The sequence below is a fragment of the Oryx dammah genome, unplaced genomic scaffold (assembly GCF_014754425.2).
Source record: "Oryx dammah isolate SB20612 unplaced genomic scaffold, SCBI_Odam_1.1 HiC_scaffold_1, whole genome shotgun sequence".
Taxonomy (NCBI): Eukaryota; Metazoa; Chordata; class Mammalia; order Artiodactyla; family Bovidae; genus Oryx; species Oryx dammah.
The window spans coordinates 89,383,121-89,405,093 of NW_024070185.1; the positions used below are offsets into that span (position 1 = coordinate 89,383,121).

Genomic DNA, 21,973 nt, shown 5'->3' on the forward strand with positions numbered 1-21,973 from the left:
TCCACCATTTATTGTTTGCAGATTTCTTAATGATGGCCATTCTGACTAGTCACACGCTATTTTAACAGCTAGGAAACTTTACACGAAATTCCAAGTTCTGATCCCTCTTGGAAAATTGGGAGATCTGGGAACACTGGAATCACATCCCATAATGCAGCAATCTCCTGAGGCTGGGAAAGAATTTCCCCTCTAAACAGAATATAACAGTCTTTGGTTAACCAAGTCTCCTTACTATCTATTGCCTTATATTCTATTTCACTCACTTATATTGGTCCCTGTTGGCTGTAAGATTTCATCTCTGGTCTCTGAAATAGATTTAGGATTTTCAAAGGGACAGTACACAGTGAGTATTTCATTGGCAGAATGGAAGTGAATGGCAGTCACTTCCTGACTCTACCAAAGAGAACCAAAGGCTCCAGGAAGGTGTGTTTATCACTTATATTGAGTTGGCCAGTACATCCTTAGGAGACACATGTATGGAGAATATGTCTTGAACTTGAGCATCTGTCTGTGGTTGAGAATTTCTAGGTGGTGGTGGTAGGCTTTTGGCACCTTTGTGACAGGTTTTTTTGTTAGCACAAATTTTAGCTTTGCATTTTAGTCAGTTCGTAACACTTGTAGTACCTATTTTGGAAATTACAGTCATTCTTTCATCTTTATACCTCAACCTTCATTTGTTCCAAATGGTTGAGTATCTCTCTACTGGAAAATTTGCTTAGTCTAAGTAAATGTGTGTCTGTTATTAGGCCAGATTAGTTTTGCCAAATCAGTGAATATAATATCCTCAGGGTAGCATAAATTAATACATTTGTAAAGGTAATTCCATTAAGTCATTTTGCCACAGCAGTCAGGAAAAAAAAAAAAGAAAATTTCTAATGAATCCTTTGGAGTGGTTTTGTGAAAGACTCATGCAAATTCTAATTAGTCGTAAATTGTAATTTGGTACTGTTCACATTTACAATGATAGAGCTCTCTGGCCGCTGTCATCTTCCTTTATAGTTGCCCCCTTTGGTCTAGCTAAACAAAGAGAAACATCGTTTGGGCCTGCTGTTGCATCTCTCTGTGCTTCCTCATAAACTCCCTCATTCACTTCCTAACAATCATCTGTTGAGCAAATCCACTGGAGCCTTGGGTGACAAGAGAGACCAGCCCTCAGAGAGCTCAGAAACTAATAATCGAGTGAAGAATTAGGCCTGAGGGCAGGCCACAATGTGTAGCCTCAGCATCACACTGAAACTTGTTAGAAGTTCAAATTCACAACTCCCACTGGATGTAATGAACCAGAAAGTCGAGGAGGGGGCCCCATAATCAGTGTGTTAACCAGCCCTCCCGGTGATTCTGACTTACATAAATGTTTGAGAGCCCAAGTGTCCTGTGTTCCATTCACATAAACTATACCCAGAGTTTCTTCACAAAACTTCTTCAGAAACTAAACAAATAAGCTAAAGCATGAGGGCCCTGGTATCCAAAGAGGCAGGACTTTTTCCTTTGTGAGTTTTTCCTGTCTAGTACTGCTGTGTGCTCTGGGGCTATTTCAGCATCCCAGATGGTGCTCGTGGTAAAGAATCTGCCTGCCAATGCAGGGGACATGGGTTCTAGCCCTGGCTTGGGAAGGTCCCCTGGAGAAGGGGCCAGCAATCCACTCGTATTCTTGCCTCGAGAATCCCATGGACAGAGGAGCCTGGCAGGCTATGGTCCATAGGGTCACAAAGAGTCGGACATGACTGAAGCGAGTTAGCACTCAGGCACATGTTATAGACAGGACCGACCTTCAAGGTAGTTGTGGAGTGAATGAATCACCTGCTCCCTTGTCTGTCTCTCTGTTTAGGGTCCTTTCTCAGATTTCTTAGGCATCTTTAGTCCACACAATCTCCTTTCCATTGTCTATTGTTCAGAGAGATAGAATCAACAAATTCACAATGTGGGACATATGTTTGGTCCAAACCATGAGGATGTATAGCGTAAAATCAGCTACATATTTTTAGCTGTTGACAGTGTGGTTTTCCTGCTGGCCAGAGTATCTTATTTCCACATCAAATGAATGAGAAGACTTATGACCATGCCAGGATTGATCATTTTTCAGCTACTGAGATAATCCTTCTAAGGAATATCTGCAAAATGTGGATTATTTTTACCAGTGAGAAGTTTCTGGTTTTTAAATTTTATTGGAGTATAGCTGATTTACACCAGTGAGAAGTTTTAAAAATAGCACATCAGCTGTCTCCTGGATCACGGCCTCACTGATCTAATCATGCGTTCTGTTCTCAGAGTTAATACTGATTTTTGCAGACAGTTTGTGCAGTGACTGTTAATCCCGGTTTGAACTCAGGAGCCTTAGATATGAAGAATGAGCAGTACTTCCTAGAAATACAGGGATTAGTTTTATAACGACTTACATTTCCATCAGGTGTAGAATTATTATTATTTTTAGAATTATAAAACCCAATATTATGTACCTTTGCTATGTCCTGACAATTGCTTTAAGCTGTGCTCATCAACTGTGTGGGGCTTCCCAGGTTGCTCAGTGGTAAAGAATATGGCTGCCAATGCATAGACATGGGTTCGATCCCTGGGTCAGGAAGATCCCCTGGAGAAGGGCATGGCAACCCACTCCAGTATTCTTGCTGGGAAAATTCCACGGGTAGAGGAGTCTGGCAGGCTACAGCCCATAGTGTTGCAAAGAGTCGGCCATAACTGTGTGACTGAGCACGTTCACACAACCGTGCTTGCTAACACTGTGAACAGTGGTTAGTACTGCATTCTGTCACAGGCAAAGATTCCGCTGGCTTTGGGGGAGTGGTATTAATGTGATCTGTGTACTTCAGAGCACCACGGGATCATCTGAGAGAAGATAAAGACATGTGTAGGTTATGACACAAGTAGCTTGAGGCCTCTGAATTTTGACTCCAGGGCATAGGGGCTCCCTGGGCCCTGCGGGGTTTGTGTGAGTAGTGGCCAGTGTTCAGGGACAGACAGGGAAGAGTCTGTGCACTCATCCCCACTCCTCTGTCTGGAGGCCTCTGCGGCTGGTCCTTCACTTGTCATCCTTCTTCCTCTTATTCTTTATAATGGGCTTTGAGTAGAAGAGCATTCATAGTTGCCGATCAATTTTTTTCCCCCAAATTTGGCCTTGTATCCTGTGACTATGATGAAGTGTGTCTGTTTCTGTTGGCCAGTTCTGCTTGCAAAAACAGACATTTAAAACCTAGAATTTAAAAGAAGAATGCAATTTTCTTTTTTATTTACCTTCACAATTGAGTTGGACATCCTTCCACTTTTAATCTTAATTAAATTTAATTTTATATTCATGCTGTAATTATAATTATGGTTTTATGAGGCCCTGGTTAATTTCAGGATTTAGATGCTGCTGCTGGAAGTAATAACAGAATAGATAGGGTTGGAGATTTCAGAAGGGGTCACCTGCACCAGTCAGAAAGGAGCTTCATTAAGATAGAAAGAGAAAAGGACCCTGACACCCAGGAGCTGGCTTAGTACTTTCAGTGGGTTTGGCATTTGCCTGCTGCACGCATTTTCAGAGGACATCATCATCAGACAAGGCCATTCTGTGACTCTGATGGATCAAGACAAAAACAAGGCCACTCCAAATCACATCTGAACACAGGCAGAACCTAAACATTCTGCTCTCTCAGCTAGTGGGAATGACTGCTGTTTCTCTTTCAATTAAAGCTTTAGTTTGTCCTGCCCTCAGATAAGATTCATTAAGGTAATTTAAAAATTATCCCTGATTTCTATAATTAACCAACAGAGATAAAAGCCTGCTTCCTTGGACTTTCCTCAGAGTACTCAGTCAAAACCCCAATCCTAAAAGTCCTTGCTAACACCTTCCTTTTTTAATTTTTTTGTACTTAAATAAAAAACTTATTGAAGCCTGATATATAATGTGTTAATTTCTGCTGTACAGCACAGTGATTCAGTTATATATTCTTTTTCATATTCTTTCATTATTAACATTATGCTATATGGATTTAAATTAGACCTGCTTAGATATAAACATAAGAAAATCTATGGTCAATATATTTCTAAAATTAATTTTTATTGTAGTTGATTTACAATGTTGTGTTAGTTTCTGCTACACAGCAAAGTGAGTCGGTCATACATACACATACATCCACTCTTTAGATTCTTTTCCCATATAGATCTTTACAGAGTATTAAGTAGAGTTTCCTGTGCTATATGCTGCTGCTGCTAAGTTGCTTCAGTCGTGTCTGACTCTGTGCGACCCCAGAGATGGCAACCCACGAGGCTCCCCCGTCCCTGGGATTCTCCAGGCAAGAACACTGGAGTGGGTTGCCATTTCCTTCTCCAATGCATGAAAGTGAAAAGTGAAAGTGAAGGCGCTGAGTCGTGTCTGACTCTTAACGACCCCATGGACTGCGGGCCACCAGGCTCCTCCGTCCATGGGATTCTCCAGGCAACAGTGCTGGAGTGGGCTGCCACTGCCTTCTCAGCCTGTGCTATATAATAGGTCTTTATTAGTTACCTTTCTTACCTATTCCAGTTTCCCAGTTTATCCCCTCTCCCTTTCCCCCTAGGTAACCATAAATTTGTTTTCTACATCTATGACTCTGTTTCTGTTGTGTAAATAAGTTCATTTGCACCATTTTCTAAGGTTCCACATATGTGATATTCTATGATACTTTCTCCATCGGACTTGCTTCACTCGGTAGGACATTCTCTAAGTCCGTCCACCGCTGTGGCCAGCACAACAGGTAGGGATCTAAAGCGGTCGACGCACAGTTTGGGAAAAAGAAACTAGAGACAGAATTAAAGTTTTACAGATGGGACCAGGGGACTCAAGACTTCTTGGAGCAAGAGCCCTGTTCCTCGGATTCACGTCACTTTTATCTAATGTCTTGGCATGCAGAAATATCTGTTGTGCTATGATAAAATCAGCCTCCTGTGTCCCTGGTCACGTCTCCCATTTTATTGATTACTTTGAACTATCTTTGTTATTTTCTTGTACAAGGGGTATCACCCAGCTGGAGGTCATAGACCCACAGATGCTTTTGGAAAACATCTTGATGCGTGCACAAGCAATGTTCTGAACTTGCACTGACCTGGCATTCCAAGGTCCACACTATGTTTTTCCTTAGTTTAGCAGGGCATGACGACCTCAACTAATCACCCTGATGTACTTTTGTTTAGATTATACTGTATTGCTATATTTTGCTTTTGTTCTTTTTCCATGCTGTTTTTCTCATGGCTTAACCAGAGCAACAGGCAGCTGATTATTAACCCCTGCAATCCATGTTGCCCCAAATGACATTATTTTGTTCTTTTTTATTGTGTAACATTCCACCATACATATGAACCACATTCCTTATGGTGATGGACATTTAGATTGCTTCCGTGTTCAGGCTATTGTAAATGGCGCTGCAGTGAACACTGTGGTACATATACCTTCTTTAAAAATTTTATTGGAGTCTAGCTGATTTATAGTGGTGTGTTGGTTTCAAGTGTACAGCAAAGTGAATCAGTTCTATATATACATATATGCATTCTTTTTTAGATTCTTTTCTAATATAGGCCACTACAGAGTACTGAATAGAGTTCCTTGTCCTATACAGTAGGTCTGTATTAGTGATCTACTTTATATACAGTAGTGTGTACACATCAATACCAATCTCCCAATCTATTCCTCCCCACCTTATCTCTTGATGACCATGTTTATTTTCTAACTCTGTAACTCTGTTTCTGTCTTGTAGATAAGTTCATTTGTACCTTTTTTTCATTTTAGATTCCACATATAGGCATAATTCCACATATGGTATTTTTCTATGTCTGACTTCACTCAATATGAATCTCTAGGTCCACCCATGTTGCTGTAGATGGCATTATTTCATTCTTTTTTATGGCTAATGTTCCTTTATGTATGTACCACATCTTTATTCCTCTGTTAATGAACATGTAGGTTACTTCCATGTCCTGGCTATTGTAAATAGTGCTGCAACAAGCATTGGGGTGCATATATCTTTTCAAATTATGGTTTTCTCCAGATATATGCCCAGAGGTGGGATTCCTGGATCGTATGGTAGCTCTATTTTTGGTTTAAGGCTCCTCCATACTGTTCTCCATAGTGGCTTACCAACTTAAATTCCCACCAACAGTGTAGGAGGGTTTCCTTTTCTCCAGCATTTGTTTGTAGATGTTTTTGATGATGGCTGTTCTGACTGGTGTGAGGTGATACCTCATTGTAATTTTGATTTGCATTTCTCTAATAATTAGTGATGTTGAGCTTCATGAGCTTTTTGAATATCTGTATGTCTCCTTTAGAGAATGTCTATTTAGATGTTCAGCCCATTTTCTGATTGAATTTTTTGTTGTTATTGAGCTGCATGAACTGTTTGTACATTTTGGAGATTAATCCTTTGTTAGTTGCTTCATTTGCAAATATTTTCTCCCATTCTGTGGGTTGTCTTTTTATTTTGTTTATGGTTTCCTTTACTGTGAAAAAGCTTTTAAGTTTAATTAGGTATCATTTATTTAGTTTTTATTTTCATTACTCTAGGAGGTGGATCAAAAAAGATACTACTGTGTCAGAGAGTGTTCTATTTTCCTCTATAAGTTTGATAGCATCCAGCCTTACAGTTAGGTCTTTGATCCATTTTTAGTTTATCTTTGTGTATGGTGTTAGAGAATGTCCTAAGTTTCTGGAGAGTTTTTACCATAAATATAACACCCTCTTTCTGAGACAACCCATAATTACCCATGGTGTGCTCTCACTGCAACAAGTAACAAACCCAACTTTTTCAACCACAGGTGTGTTCCTGGTGGTCTTTGGCCAGAGAATATTCTATAAGTTAGTTGACTATTTGGGTATGTCCACTCTGGACAATAAATGTGAATTTTACCTCCTTAATGCTGGGCATGGCTTACTAATGAATACATCAGCTCTGTCCTTCTCTCACTTCAGGTCTTCTGGGAGATTTCTTTATTTTTTAACTTTTTATTTTATGTAAAAGCTGATTAACAATGTTGATAGTTTCAAGTGGATAGCAAAGGGACTCAGCCATGTATATACATGTATCCATAATTGAAGATTTGTTCTTAATAGGTTCACATGCTGAAAAGATTTTAATCGTTTGAATGGAGTCACCTTAGAATCCAAACTGAAAATATGTATTAGTCAGGGTGCTCTAGAGAAACAGAACCAGTTCAATGGACGGATGGGGGAGGTACATATTATTAAACATAATATTTACTGCATGTTAGGAAACTGTATTAAGTGCTTTACATAAACTAGCTTGTTTTAACCCTTGAGACAAGCCTATGAGGTAGATGTTCAGTTCAGCTGCTCAGTAAGGTCCAACTCTTTGTGACCCCATAGACTGTAGAATGCCAGGCCTCCCTGTCCAGCACCACCTCCCAGAGTTTACTCAAACTCATGTCCATCGAGTCTCTGATGCCATCTAACCATCTCATCCTGTCATCCTCTTCTCCTCCCACCTTTAATCTTTCCCAGCATCAAGGTCTTTTCCAGTGAGTCAGTTCTTCTCATCAGGTGGCCAAAGGATTGACATTTCAGCTTCAGCATCAGTCCTTCCAATGAACACCCAGGACTGATTTCTTTTAGGATGGACTGGTTGGATCTCCTTGCAGTTCAAGGGACTCTCAAGAGTCTTCTCCAACACCACAGTTCAAAAGCATTAATAATTCTGCACACAGCTTTCTTTTGGAGAAGGAAATGGCAACCCACTCCAGTACTCTTGCCTGGAAAATTGCATGGCTGGGGGAGCCTGGTAGGCTACAGTCCATGGGGTCGCAAAGAGTCAGACACGACTGAACGACTTCACTTTCTTTCTTTCTATAGTTCCTTTTGGAGAAGGAAATGGCAACCTACTCCAGTGTTCTTGCCTGGAGAATCCCATGGCCAGAGGGGCCTGGTGGGGCTACAGTCTATGGGGTTGCAAAGAGTTGGACATGACTAACCAACTAACACACACACACAGGTTTCTTTATAGTCCCTCTCTCACATCCATACATGACTACTGGAAAAACCAGTTTTGACTAGATGGACCTTTTTTGGCAAAGTAATGTGTCTGCTTTTTAATATGCTGTCATATTAAATGTTGGTCATAACTTTTCTTCCAAGGAGTAAGCGTCTTTTAATTTCATGACTGTAGTCATCATCTGCAGTGATTTTGGAGCCCCCCAAAAATAAAGTTTCCACCATTTCCCCATCTATTTGCCATGACTCCACTTTACAGATGAGCCAACTGAAACACAGGTGAATTAACTTGCCCAATTACACAGCTAAGGATCAAATTCAAGTTGTCTAACTCTCCTCTCTTTAAACTTTTACATTTTGCTACCTTTGCGATACCACCTCTCTTTCCCAGAATCTCAGTTCTGTCAGTCAGTTCAGTCACTCAGTTGTGTCCAGCTCTTTGTGACCCCATGAATTGCAGCACGCCAGGCCTCCATGTCCATCACCAACTCCCGGAGTTTACCCAAACTCATGTCCATCGAGTCGGTGATGCCATCCAGCCATCTCATCCTCTGTTGTCCCCTTCTCCTCCTGCCCCCAGTCCCTCCCAGCATCAGAGTCTTTTCCAATGAGTCAGCTCTTCTCATAAGGAGGCCAAAGTATTGGAGTTTCAGCATCAGTCCTTCCAATGAACACCCAGGACTGATCTCCTTTAGAATGGACTAGTTGGATCTCCTTGCAGTCCAAGGGACTCTCAACAGTCTTCTCCAACACCACAGTTCAAAAGCATCAATTCTTCAGTGCTCAGCTTTCTTCACAGTCCAACTCTCACATCCATACATGACTACTGGAAAAACCATGGCCTTGACTAGATGGACCTTTGTTGGCAAAGTAATGTCTCTGCTTTTGAATATGCTATCTAGGTTGGTCAGAACTTTCCTTCCAAGGAGTAAGCGTCTTTTAATTTCATGGCTGCAATCACCATCTGCACTGATTTTGGAGCCCCCCAAAATAAAGTCTGACACTGCTTCCACTGTTTCCCCATCAATTTCCCATGAAGTGATGGGATGAGATACCATGATCTTAGTTTTCTGAATGTTGAGCTTTAAGCCAACTTTTTCACTCTCCTCTTTCACTTTCATCAAGAGGCTTTTTAGTTCCTCTTCACTTTCTGCCATAAGGGTGGTGTCATCTGCATATCAGAGGTTATTGATATTTCTCCCGGCACTCTTGATTCCAGCTTGTGCTTCTTCCAGCCCAGCGTTTCTCGTGATGTACTCTGCATATAATTTAAATAAGCAGGATGACAATATACAGCCTTGACGTACTCCTTTTCCTATTTGGAACCAGTCTGTCCCAGAATCTAAACATTGATAATTCAGAATGCTGTTATCTGGAGGAACACAGGTAGACATAATAATAGTTATTAAAATATTGGTACATTGGTAAATATATTACCAGCCTTATTCTTCTCAGTCACAATAATTAATGAATCCATGATCAAACTCTTTGAGAGAGCCAGATACTATTATCATATATCAATATAACTACAGGATTCAGATTTTTTTCAGTGCAAATATTGGTAAAAGTGTATTCTTCTTAGTTATTTAGGGTCATTGTAAAGTAAAAATATATAGGAAACTCTTCTTTGACTGAGATAGACATATTTGTAGCAAAAGGAATGAGAGAGATGTGTAACATGAGTACTGAGTACAGATATATTAAGGTGGCATCCGCTGTTACAAGTGTTTTCCAGGTAATCCTCTTCCTTATTGGTAATAGCTGAATTGGATATTGACATCGAGAGGTGCTACTAGATTCACTGTCCAGTGTTTCACTCTTCTTTTGTCCAATCACTGTTTTCAGCCTCTATGTTCTCTGTCCATCTTAGTCTCAGAGAATTTAATTACTCTCATTGTTTACTTGATCAGTCCTTTCATGCTAACTTACCATTTCTTTTACCACTTGGTAGAATTTTTATAATTGTTTAGCTATTTTTACAACTCTTCTGACCTTTAAGCCTTTTGTTAATGTTAGTTAATAAATCAAGAACTTATTTGAATATCCAAAATAATATAATTTTGAGTAAGCACTCAAGAAAACATATAATCCATACAAATAATTTTAATAAGTATTGTTTTCAAAAAGGCATATGTTTAACATCTCTGATATACTTTAGAAATTCTAAGGTTAATATTAAAATAGTAAATGTGTAGAAACAAAATTTATAAACAGATATTGTCTTCCTGCCCCTTATCAATGTCAACTATATTAAACGTCACACTTTACACATGATTATGGTATACTTTTCTGTTATCTGGACCAATCAAGGGAAAATCTGTGACCTCCTGGATGCACTTAGTTGTATCCGACTCTTTGTGACCCCATGGACTGTACCCACCAGGTTTTTCTGTCCATGGAATTTTCCAGGCAAGAATACTGGAGTGGGTTGCCATTTCCTTTTAGCATGTGATATATAGAATATTCATCAGTTCCTACCTAATTGTTAAGGTTGCAATTAACTTTCATAGTCCTTCCATTGCTCCTTACAGCCAAACTAATTCTAAGTCTAATGCTCTGTACCTAAGAAGGGAAACATATTGTAAAAAGACAAAGGAAAAAGTTTAGTTGTAAGCATCTTAAATGCAAATGTACCATTTTCTGTAGTATTCACAGAAGGTTAAATACTGACAGCAAAAAGTAATTTAATTAAATGTTTCATCAGTATTGCATCTCTAAACATCTGACTCTGTATATTCAGAGAAAATCACACATGTGGGTCCATTTAGAAAGATGTGTTTGTTTGTCTACAGTTTTGATCTGTGAAGAGAATGTACAGCTCAGTCACTCTTGACTACTCTGTGAGGCCTCCAGAAAAATCTGTAAGAGAGATGGATGAGGTGACAAGACTGATCCCAGTAAAAAGGGTTTTAGGGATTGCTATCACTTAAGGGCTAAGGATTAGGTCAGAAATACTTTTGTTCAAGTTCATTCAAGAATCAATCATGCTGTTCTGTAGGGATGCCGGGGGAAATTACAATTTGACCTGCTGCAGAGGAACCTTTTACCCTTGATGGCTTCTGAATAGCTCCTTGTACTTCAAGGAGCTTAAGCACATCTTTGTAGTGCCAACATATCCTGGCCTGGCTAGCACAGCAGCACTTCACCATGTCAATTAACATTTGAGGAGGTATTGTATGTATGCCTATGTGTGTATATATGTGCACACCCATACACATATACTTATTATGTAATATAATCAAAAGACCAGTAGTAACTACTTTAAAATGAAGATCTATAAAATTTTCACTATTTTTAACTTTAAATATTTTACTTATGAAATATTTTACCTTTTTAATTCTATCAACATTCTTTATTAAAATTAGTTTGTAAGTCCAAGTCTATGCTATATGAACCAAACAAAAAAAGATTCAATTACTTCATGGGTTGAAAACTTAAAGTAGCCAGACAAACTCTACTCAAATTCTGAGTTTTAGTAAAATTGCTTGAGATAAAAAATAGTATCCAGATATAGCTATTTGATAACAAAGAGGTCCCATTTCAGAGCAAGAAACTTGTAAAACACTTAGGAATAAACCTCAGAGGTGTTTATGGCAAAGTAAGAAAACCAGAAAATTTGACTGGAAATGTTACTTAGTAAAGACTTATTTATAGACAGGAGCTATAATAGAAGACTGACTGAGAGTGGAAGCTAATTTGTGGCACTAGTTCAATTCTGGCCAAAATCTGAAAAGAATTTTCTTTTTCCTTGGCAGAGGCAATTGTAAAATTTATTTGTAAAAATAAGCATTCAGAAGACCAATTGATACTTTGAAAAGAAGCATAAATGGGGGAGGTGACTGGCTGCACGTTGCTATAAAGCATTGGTAAATATGGTACAAAGCTAAAGTTGCTGTTCAGTGACAAGCCATGTGCAACTCTTTGCCACCCCACAGACTGCGGCACACCAGGCTTTCCTGTCCTTCACTATCTAAAAAACTAAAGTAGGGTTTCTCGACTACACTGACATTTGGGCCAGGTAATTCGTTGTTGTGGGGGCTGTCCTGAAACTGTAAGATGGTTTATAGTAGCACCGCTGGCCTCTCTACTCATTAGATGAGTAGCACCTTCTTCAGTTGTGATAAACAAAAACACGTCTGGATATGGACAGATGTCTCTTGGGGGTCAAAATCATTCCTAGTTGAGGACCACTGAGCTAAAGAAAAAAAAAATCAGAAATTAATGAAGTAGATTTGACAGTTCAAAAACTCTCTAATTATATATAAGAAGGTTATGGAAAGGTAGGCATCAATAGGCAATGAATAAGAGTTTTAAAAATAGATTTGCACAATCAAGTTTCACATATACATTAAAGTTAACATTGTGAGTAGAATTAAATAAAGGAATCATATCATTAAAAAGAACTAATAGAAAATAGACTAAACCTATGTATCTGATCTCTGGGGCAGTGATTATTGAAGGAAACTAAAAATTCTATCATGAAAACAAACATCAATGGTTTGACACAAATGGCATTAGTTTAAAAAACAAAATTACAGACAGGGATAAACATTTAAGCCCATTATAAGAGATTTAAGATTAATGTGTATACCAGAGGGCAGCAAAGGGCTAGAAAGTAAATGTTTCAGACTTTGTGGGGAGGGCCAACTTCATGGACATGTGACCTTCAGTTGACTTAATGCTCTGTCATTGACATCTTGAAATTCTTAGTGTGAGGCTCCTTGTTAAAAAATTGTTTTCATAATTCATTTCAAATTATGTAGCCACTTCTGTTTGCAGGCCACTTGTTTTCTGTTGAAACTAGTGAACTCTGCAGTGGTAGCATAAAAGCAACTACAGACTATACATGAATGAGGTCATGCTTGAATAAAACTTTATTTATAAAAACAGCCAGTGGGCCAGGTTTGGCCCATAAACATTGTTTACCCTTGTATGTCACAAGGGAGTTGGACACGACCGAGTGACTAAACAACAAACACTATAGAGAAAGTATATAGAAACAAAGAAAAAGAACCAAAATGAATGTCCCACTTCTGACATTTTCAAAGAAATAATTAGTAGCAAGACAACTGCTGAATTAATACAAACTTAATGATTAATTTCCATACCAATGAAATCATAGTAAACCTGGTAGCCTCAGAAAACACTCACAGGAGCATAACTCAAACTTTGAAGAATATGTTTGAAGAATTATAAAAAGGCACCTAGCTTTTGACTCAGTACCTTCACTCCTAGGAATTTATCCCAAGAAACAGATCAAAAATAGAGAATACTGCATGCATGAAGATATTCACTAGAGATTTATTACTAAAAGAAGAAAACTGATAAATAAAGTATGATTCTGATTTTTTGAAATTGTATACGTACTCTCAATAAAGATGATCCAGCTTGTAAAGCTGAGACTGCAACTTGAGAAGTACAGTGGAAACAGTGTCAGACTTTATTTTTGGGGGCTCCAAAATTACTGCAGATGGTGACTGCAGCCGTGAAATTAAAAGACGCTTACTCCTTGGAAGGAAAGTTATGATCAACCTAGACAGCATATTAAAAAGCAGAGACATTACTTTGCCAACAAAGGTCCATCTAGTCAAGGCTATGGTTTTCCCAGTGGTCAGGTATGGATGTGAGAGTTGGACTGTGAAGAAAGGTGAGTGCCAAAGAATTGATGCTTTTGAACTGTGCTGTTGGAGAAGACTCTTGAGAGTCCCTTGGACTGCAAGGAGATCCAACCAGCCCATTCTAAAGGAGATCAGTCCTGGGTGTTCATTGGACGGACTGATGCTAAAGCTGAAACTCCAATACTTTGGCCACCTCATGCGAAGAGTTGACTCATTGGAAAAGACTCTGATGCTGGGAGGGACTGGGGGCAGGAGGAGAAGGGGATGACAGAGGATGAGATGGCTGGATGGCATCACCGACTCGATGGACATGAGTTTGAGTAAACTCTGGGAGTTGGTGATGGACAGGGAGGCCTGGCATGCTGTGATTCATGGGGTCGCAAAGAGTCAGACACGACTGAGCAACTGAACTGATATGAAAAGAACAATCAGTCAATGCTGTGTTTGCAGAAAGGCAAAAATTATGAATGGATAATGAAAAATTCTGGAAGGAGTCAATGAGAAAGAAACCAGAAAACAGTCTTTGAGTTCCAGCTCAGTCTAGTGCTCAGCTGGAGTCCTGGACCTATGGTGTTTAGTAGGACCCCATTTGGCATGACTCTGGACAAGTTACTTGACTTCTGAGACTCAATTTCCTTTTCTTCAAAACAGATGTAATAACATTATACTGTCTATATCATGAGGATGTTGTGACTTAAAAGACAGATATGGTATGGCACAGTGCTTTGCACAAGGGATGCTTTCAAATGTTAACTACTATTATTATTAGCAAAGCATGGCACATTAAAAGTTCATTTCCTTTTTAGTTCAGTTGTTATGATGTTATTTGTGCAGTTAGAGAAACTTCTAACAGCTGTCTTTTAAAATGTAATGATTAAGACTACAGCAATCTCAGTAGGTAGCAAACTAAAACTATTAAAGCAGGGACAATAAAAAGACTATTTTGAAGATTTCACCAATAGAAAAGAGAAAAGAATTGCTGAAATGTCTTACATAAGTTGCTAAGCAAAGTCACAAAGACAATTAGAATGAGCACAGGGAAGGGTAATGAGGGGCGATTATTAAAGCTGCCACCAGATACGCACACAGGCAAACTCACACACATCTTTCTGTCCTTTAGGACAGCTGATTAAGGCAGCAGAGGAGCAGGGAAAGGGGTAATTATTAAACCAGCCTTGTCATGAACATGGTCCTCAACCCAGCTTCTCCCCTAAGATGAAAGAGGAAGAGAAGTCATACCATCACATTACGGCCAAGAATCTTTGTCATTCACTCCTGGTCCATGCCCTTGTCCCCACCTCTCACTGTGGATGAATGGGTTTCCAGATACCATGTATGTAGGTGGATGGTCTGGGGGGCTGACGCAACATGAAATTCACTCTAGTCATTTGGTTCCAAGGAGGCTCGTAAGAAACGCATTTAACACAGTAAAATCTGGGCTTATTCTTCAACTGCACGATGATTTTCATTGCCACAGAGGGCCAGGTTATGGTTTGTAAGACTATCCTACCTTTTTTCTCTTTTACACCGGGGAATATCTGTTAGACTGAACCAGCGTTCTGTTTCCCCACCAGGCCAGAATTTGCAAACACCCTCAGCATGTGCACACATATAGAACATAATGCAAAAGAATAAGGAATTTAAACCAATATATAACCTACAGAAGGTCAGTAGCCAGTTGATGAAAGTAAGATGCCCTATCCCTCCCAGCTCTGAGTTCTCAGCGTTTTGACTATGCTTCCACCTCACAACACTTACAGATGCAGGGAGTGCTCCGGTCTAGAACTTTGCCATGGCCCTGCCCTCAGGGGAAACATTCGTCTTCATACTGTGACACCGTCATGAACCCCAGCTGGGCCCCCCCAGTGTGCAGTCTGTGCTCCGTAACCTCTGCATTTCCTCAGCTGGCCTTCAGCTCCCTCGTTCACTCTGAAATCCATCGGTCACTGGTAGAACTCCTGCAGCCTTGGAACAGGGGCAGGGAGTCCCTCTGGTTTCCCTCCTGGTGCTCCTGTCTTACACGCTCCTTCATTTTCCCTCCCTCATTTTACCAAAGTGTTGTGGCAGAAATAATGGAAATCCAGGCCCACTTTGGGCCCTCCCCTGATAGCAGTAGACATAACTTCTAGAACTGAGTTTAACCGTGGCACCTGTGATATTTAGGACTGGGTGGCTCTTTGTTGCAGGGTCTATGCTGTGAATCGTGACATGTTTAGCAGCATCCCTGGTCTCTACCTACTAAACACCAGTTGCTGCTCCCATCCATTTGTAACAACCAGAAATGCTTTATAGACTTTGCTGAATGTTCTCTGGGCAGGGTGTCTGTGTGTGCATGTGTGTGTGAAATCACTCCTAGTTAAGAACCACTCTTTTGCTTGGTAATTTTGTATGACCTCCTGATCACTTTTATGTAAAAATGCCCTTTAAATGAGCACAATGATTTAAGTATCATTATTCATCACCTATAATTTACAAGGGAATTATTATTAAACCCATTTTTCAGGTGAGGGAATTGAGGTTCTATTTGCCAAACATTACACAGTTAATAAGTGGTGATATCTGGATTTGAACATAGAACTCTCACCTTTTTTCCTACTACTTAACAGTACAAACCAGAGTATTATCTTGCTGGTTTATAGATAACTTGTATTTTCCCTGTGTCCTCACATGGCAGAAGGAGCAAGAGAGCTTTTATAAGGGCACTAATCCCATTCATGAGGGCTCCTCCCTCATGAGCTGATCACCTCCCAAAGGCCCCACCTCTGAATACTATCTTATTGAGAGTTATGATTTCAACATATGAATTTGGGAGGGACACAGACTTTCAGTTCATCACAATATACACATAACCCATGGAACAGTATAGTAACAACAACAAAAACATCAAAGAGCTACATCAGTTTAGCTGATATTACATTATTAAAGTGCCAAATATCTTTTAGAATGAATAATTTTCTTACAATTCTGCCTTCTAGTTAAATGGAAAATAATTTATATTTGAGGGTAATTAGATTCACAGGGTTTTCCTTTCCCCAAGCATATCGGGGTCTCAGCTGAAGTTTTATGTTACAGATTTCAAACTGGTTGATTCACATATGGAAAAAATCCAGATATAATAGCGACCTCAGGTAAGGCTTGATCCAGGGTTTCAAACACTATTTTCCCTTCATGTTTCAGCTGCCTTTCTTAATGCCAGTTCCACTCTCAGGCTCCACACTCTGGGCCAGCAGATCAAGGCTTCCCCTTTACAGTGGTGGTTCAGGCCTCACAGCTTCATTTTACACCATCTAAAAAGAAGAAGGCGGTCCCACAAAAGAAACAGAGTTGATTTATTTTTCTCTTAAGCCCCAGAAAATATTTGGCTCTTCATCGAGCCATATACCCATCCCTGAAGCCCTCAGTTCAGCCAGAGGATTGGCTGTGTAATCTGCTTTAGCTCTTCAATGCTTACTCTGGACTAGTTGTGGGGTCAATCCCCTTTAACTTATAGATCTAAAATTGAGAAGCAGTGATTCCTCAAGGAAAGTGAGGAATATAATTCCAGAAGATGGGGGAATGGATGCTAGAGGGGCCCAAACAATATGTTTTTACACCAATTCTGTTAACCTGTCTGCTGCACTTAGCTGTTCTCATTATTTCACAAGCCATCTCCCCACCCCCCCACACTGCCCCCTGCCGTCCCGAAACCGCCCCAGCCAATTTTATCACAGAACTTTTACTATAGACCGGTTTCCTTTACCTGGTATTGCTGAAAACTCTTGACAAGTGCCCAGGTAGACACTGTGGTGAACCAACACCCACAGAGCGGGTCTCAGCCAAGGCCAGGGCCAGGTGTGGGGACAGCCCACTGCTTCTTAGAGAGGGCTCCCAGCCAGTCCCGATCATTCAATCAAAACCTCTCTCGATCATCGGAACTCTAGGGCCTGATTGTTGCCACTACGAGTAGGCTAGCACTTCATTCCTGAAGCAAAGGAAAGGGGCTGTGTTTGAGCACCTACTGTGCACCAAGCAAATGCCACATGCGTATCATGTCTTCCTACAACCACTTACAAGGTGGATTTTAAGATGAGGAAGTGGAAGCTCTGGAAGGTGAAGCAGCTTGCCCCAAGCACACCTCCATAAGAGGCCGAACACACATTCACTGACATGTCTTTCATTCCAAAGCCTGTGCTTTGCATCAGCCAAAATGAGCCCCCCAGAAAATCAAGGAATATGTTTTTACTTAAAATCTATTGTACATCAAGAAATATGCTCAACATTATTTACATATGAGTAAATATAAAGCATTTCCCCTTTTCCTCAGGAATGAATGAATGGAAGAGGAAAAATGAGAAAGCAGGAAAGATAAAACCCTTGTGTAATGAGAAGAGCCTTAGTCATCTCAGTGGTCCACACAATACCTAGAAATCAGCACCAACGTGTAATAACAAGAGCATCTGCAGGAATGGTGAAGAAGTTTCTTCAACCGGAGTGCAGGGCAAGACTTCTTTAGGCAGTGACACTGAGTCCCCACAGAAGTTAGTGGGGGCTGGGGCAGCCCTGTGGCAACAGTGGGAATCAAAGCAGCATTTGATGACGAAGGTAAGCGGGCAGTGTGCATGCCAGTCCTATCACAGGGAGTCTCAGCTCAGCCTCCAAGTTGGTGGGCCCTAAAGGAATTCCTGCTAGAGAAAGGTGGTGCAGCAATACACATAGGCTTTGCTGAAATTCAAATTCTGCATCTGGAATAGAACAAACAGGAAGAGTATTTGCTCGCTCCTGGGTTATCTTGAAAAGCTAACGTAGCCATAACACTTGGGCGTATTCTTCATCTCATAGGGCAGGTATTATGTGGATTTCTTTAAGTTCTGGCAAGAATATCACCTTTAGGCACATCAAAATGCAACACACCCTCTACGCACCTCAGTCTCTACGTATACCTTATACCTGTCATCCTAAACCTGTGTAAACTTTGGACAGGTTGTGAGTTAAATCATTCCTTTGCCCATGATCCATAATATACAGCAGGATGACACAAAAGCAAATAGCTAGTTTTCTCCATTCTGTGTCTTAGAGATAGATGACAGTCAATTGTGTACAATCTGGCTTGTTGTGCAGACAGCCTAGAGCAGAAGTCCTTGGATTGGGTTCTGCAGAGAACTAGGCCTGAGAGAGAGTCACAAAAGCCACAAAAGAGACAAGGAGGATGGCTGTGTGTTCCCCCCTCCACCACTTCCTGGCACCTCCCCTGCACCTGCTTCTACCATTGCAGCTCTATGTGAGATTGTGTCTGCGAATATTTCACTACTAAAGGTTCACAAGCTGTAGTCCTAGATGGAAACACCATATTTCTGCCTCTGAAATGCCTGAGTTATGCTCAAAATGACAGTTTCTAAGACAATACGGAAGTTAACACTCTAGAGCTGCGGTCCCCAACCTGTTTTGGCACCAGGGGCTGGTTTCGTGGAAGACAACTTTTCCACAGAGGGGTTGGGGGAGGGGGGATGATTCAGGCGATAATGAGAGCGATGGGGTATGGCAGATAAAGCTTTACTGGCACGCCCACTGCTCACTCCTGCTATGCAGCCCAGTTCCTAACAGGTCACAGACCAGTACCAGTCCATGGCCCAGGGGTTGGTGACCCCTGCTCTAGAGGACGCCAGCTGTTGGGGGCAAGTGCCCCCTGAATATGCGTGGGAACCAGTTGCTTGGTATATAATAGTGCTGGGCATGACATCCAGAAAACAGAATTTCCAGAACTTTCATGAAGCCCGTCCATCATGTTCTGAGACACCTCCCTCCCCAATTATTTAATCCTTTTACTAATTCACCTGCACCCAACAAGAACCTCTAGTGAGTTCTAAAGAAAACTTCAGGGCCTTAAGCCTTTGGATTGTCCATCCCCGGTGGCTCAGCTGGTAAAGAATCTGCCTGCAATGCTGGAGACCTGGGTTCGATCCCTGGGTTGGGAAGATCCTCTGGAGGAGGGCATGGCAACCCACTCCAGTATTATTGCCTGGAGAATCCCCTTGAATAGAGGAGCCTGGTGGGCCACAGGACATGGGGTCACAAAGAGTCAGACATGACTGAACAACCAAGCACATCCGACTAGTGGGGCGGCAGATGAAGTCTGTTTACCACCTGACCTGCCACCTACAAGTATTGGAAAATGCATTTAAGACAGAGTGAGAAACTTTTGCTGTATTTTGAGGTAATCTTGGCTGTTCTGAGAAATGACCTGACAATTCTAAATTTGCTTGGATGAAAAGGGAAACAGTTTACTTCTGTCCATTTAAAGAAACTTCTGTATGAATGTGTGAAACATATACATATAACACCTAAATGTACATAACCAAACCAGTACTTCATCATTGGAGAAAACAGCCGGTCAGTTCTTAATTGGTATTTTTACATTTTTTTCAACAACTTACATAAGATGATACCCCTCTCCTAATTCCCCTCCTGTTCCTATTAATGTGTGGGAACCTGCAGGTTGATATCTGGGCCTAAATCTCCTCCGGTCTTATAAGGATGAAATAGCAAAGCCTCTCACCTCCTTAGGAGAGCTATTTTGAGGTATGATAAAAAGTTGCTATTGTGCTTTTAGCCTCTGACAATTGACAAATGTAAGAAGCTGGACAAAGGAGAAAGATTCTGCAAAAAAGAATTTTCTGTACAAATCAGGTGGTAAAATGTCTTTGCTATTGTTGATGGTTATACACTAAGGAGGTTTTGTTAAAAATGTTCTGCTAGGAAAATAGTGAGGATTCCAGGGCCATATCCAAAAAGATACAACGTGCTATTGAATTTTAAGCATTCATTATCATTGATGGAGGGAAACATAATTAGAAGCTTCCATTTTGATGACAAGCGTTTTCCTTTCTCCCTGAATCCAAAGTTACTAATTCAGGCCTCTGTCTTCTGCATTGCAGGCATATTCTTTACCCATTGAGCCACATGGGAAGCCCCAGGCCTCTGTCATTGAGTCTTTGGGGGAATGTTTTATTTCTTGTGTATAATGAGGGCAAACTGGTGGCAGTTTTACTTGGGAGGAAAAAATGCACAGTGGGCTCTATCCAAGGGCCTGTGGACAGCCTAGGGTGGGCGTTTACAGACATCATGGAGAAGATCTGTGGATGTAAAAGACTATGTTAGCATGTGGGGCCTGAATTTGTACCAGTTCAAGAAGGTCTTTTGGAGTCATTTGGGGAATGAATTTTACCAGCAATTCTTCCTTAAGTGAAAAGAATCATTAAGTCATTTCCTTTTGAGCACATGACATCTTTAATGTTTCTTATGGGCCATTTGTGAAGTGAAATATTATCAGTGCTCACACAGTAGTTTTCCAAAAATAGAAGGCTCTGTAGACGGATTTAACATGGGCCATGCCTCATGTGGCTCTGCAGGGCTGATGGGCTCATTCTGGTCCCACACAACCCACCCCAAAGCAAGAGCTAGCCCTCGACCATACAAGGATTCATACATCAACTCCTAGGTTTCCAGAACCTCTCATCCCAATTGCAAAATTTGCCTGTGCACCTGAAACTAAGGAGAGAGCGTGTGGTGAAGATACTAGAAGTGAGCAGTAACAGAAGGGCTTGCAGCAGTCAGTGGGAGTGAGATACTTTTGACATGACCTCTGACAGTCCATGCTTGCTCACATGCGGCAGTCACCTTTGGAAGCTTCCTGCACCCCATGGCTCCCTCATTGTCGCCTGTACCTGTCTAGCCAAACAATAGAATTTAAGAGTGCCAAATATTATACACAGTGTATTAAGGTGCTTTTATAAAAATGATAGATCCACTCCAGTTACACTACACCAGATGCAAATCTTGGGGCCTGGAGGGCCTTTTGGATCAACCCCTCAAGATCACTTATTTTTGAAACTGGGGAAACTGAGACCCAGAGAAAGAAAGTCAGTTGTCCAGAGTCACACAGGAAGTTTAGTGAGAGAAGTGACACTCAGCCCCATGGCTCCTACTCTCAGTTCAGTGCTCTTCCTCCAGAGAGGAGAGGCTTTTCATCTCTTACAATCTCATTTCCCAAGTTCACTCTCTGACCTGATGACTTACACGTTTGTACTCGGGGCAGGTAAGACGGTAGCTTTTTCTGAAAGTAAACTTCTTGGAAACATGTTGCTGATGGGGTAGAACAGTGTACTGAGATGTTTTCTCCTCCTTCTCATGTGCACACACAAACCCCCTCATCCCATTCTGTTCTGATACCACACAAGTAGCCTCGGGCTCCGTATGCTTTGTTAATCACAGGGGCATATGCCAGGGGAAAAGAGCTGAAGCTACTTAAACTTACTGGCTCTTATCTTTTATCAGAGCTTGTACCCCTTACGGTGATTATGCTAGAAGACCTGGCTGGACTGGGAAGAAGGGAGGTCTTTGAGGGCCAGCA

The 21,973-nt window shown here is 40.9% G+C and overlaps 1 protein-coding gene and 1 long non-coding RNA gene across 3 annotated transcripts in view; both read left to right on the forward strand.

Annotated features, from left to right (window-relative positions):
• The window catches only part of PLPPR1 (phospholipid phosphatase related 1), a 284,128-nt gene that overhangs the window by 173,022 nt on the left and 89,133 nt on the right, over positions 1–21,973 (forward strand). The window lies entirely within an intron of this gene.
• On the forward strand, positions 10,382–17,142 carry LOC120863957. The gene is made up of 3 exons (XR_005721111.1): positions 10,382–12,276; positions 15,563–15,571; positions 17,132–17,142. It is a non-coding gene; the product is annotated as an uncharacterized LOC120863957 (long non-coding RNA).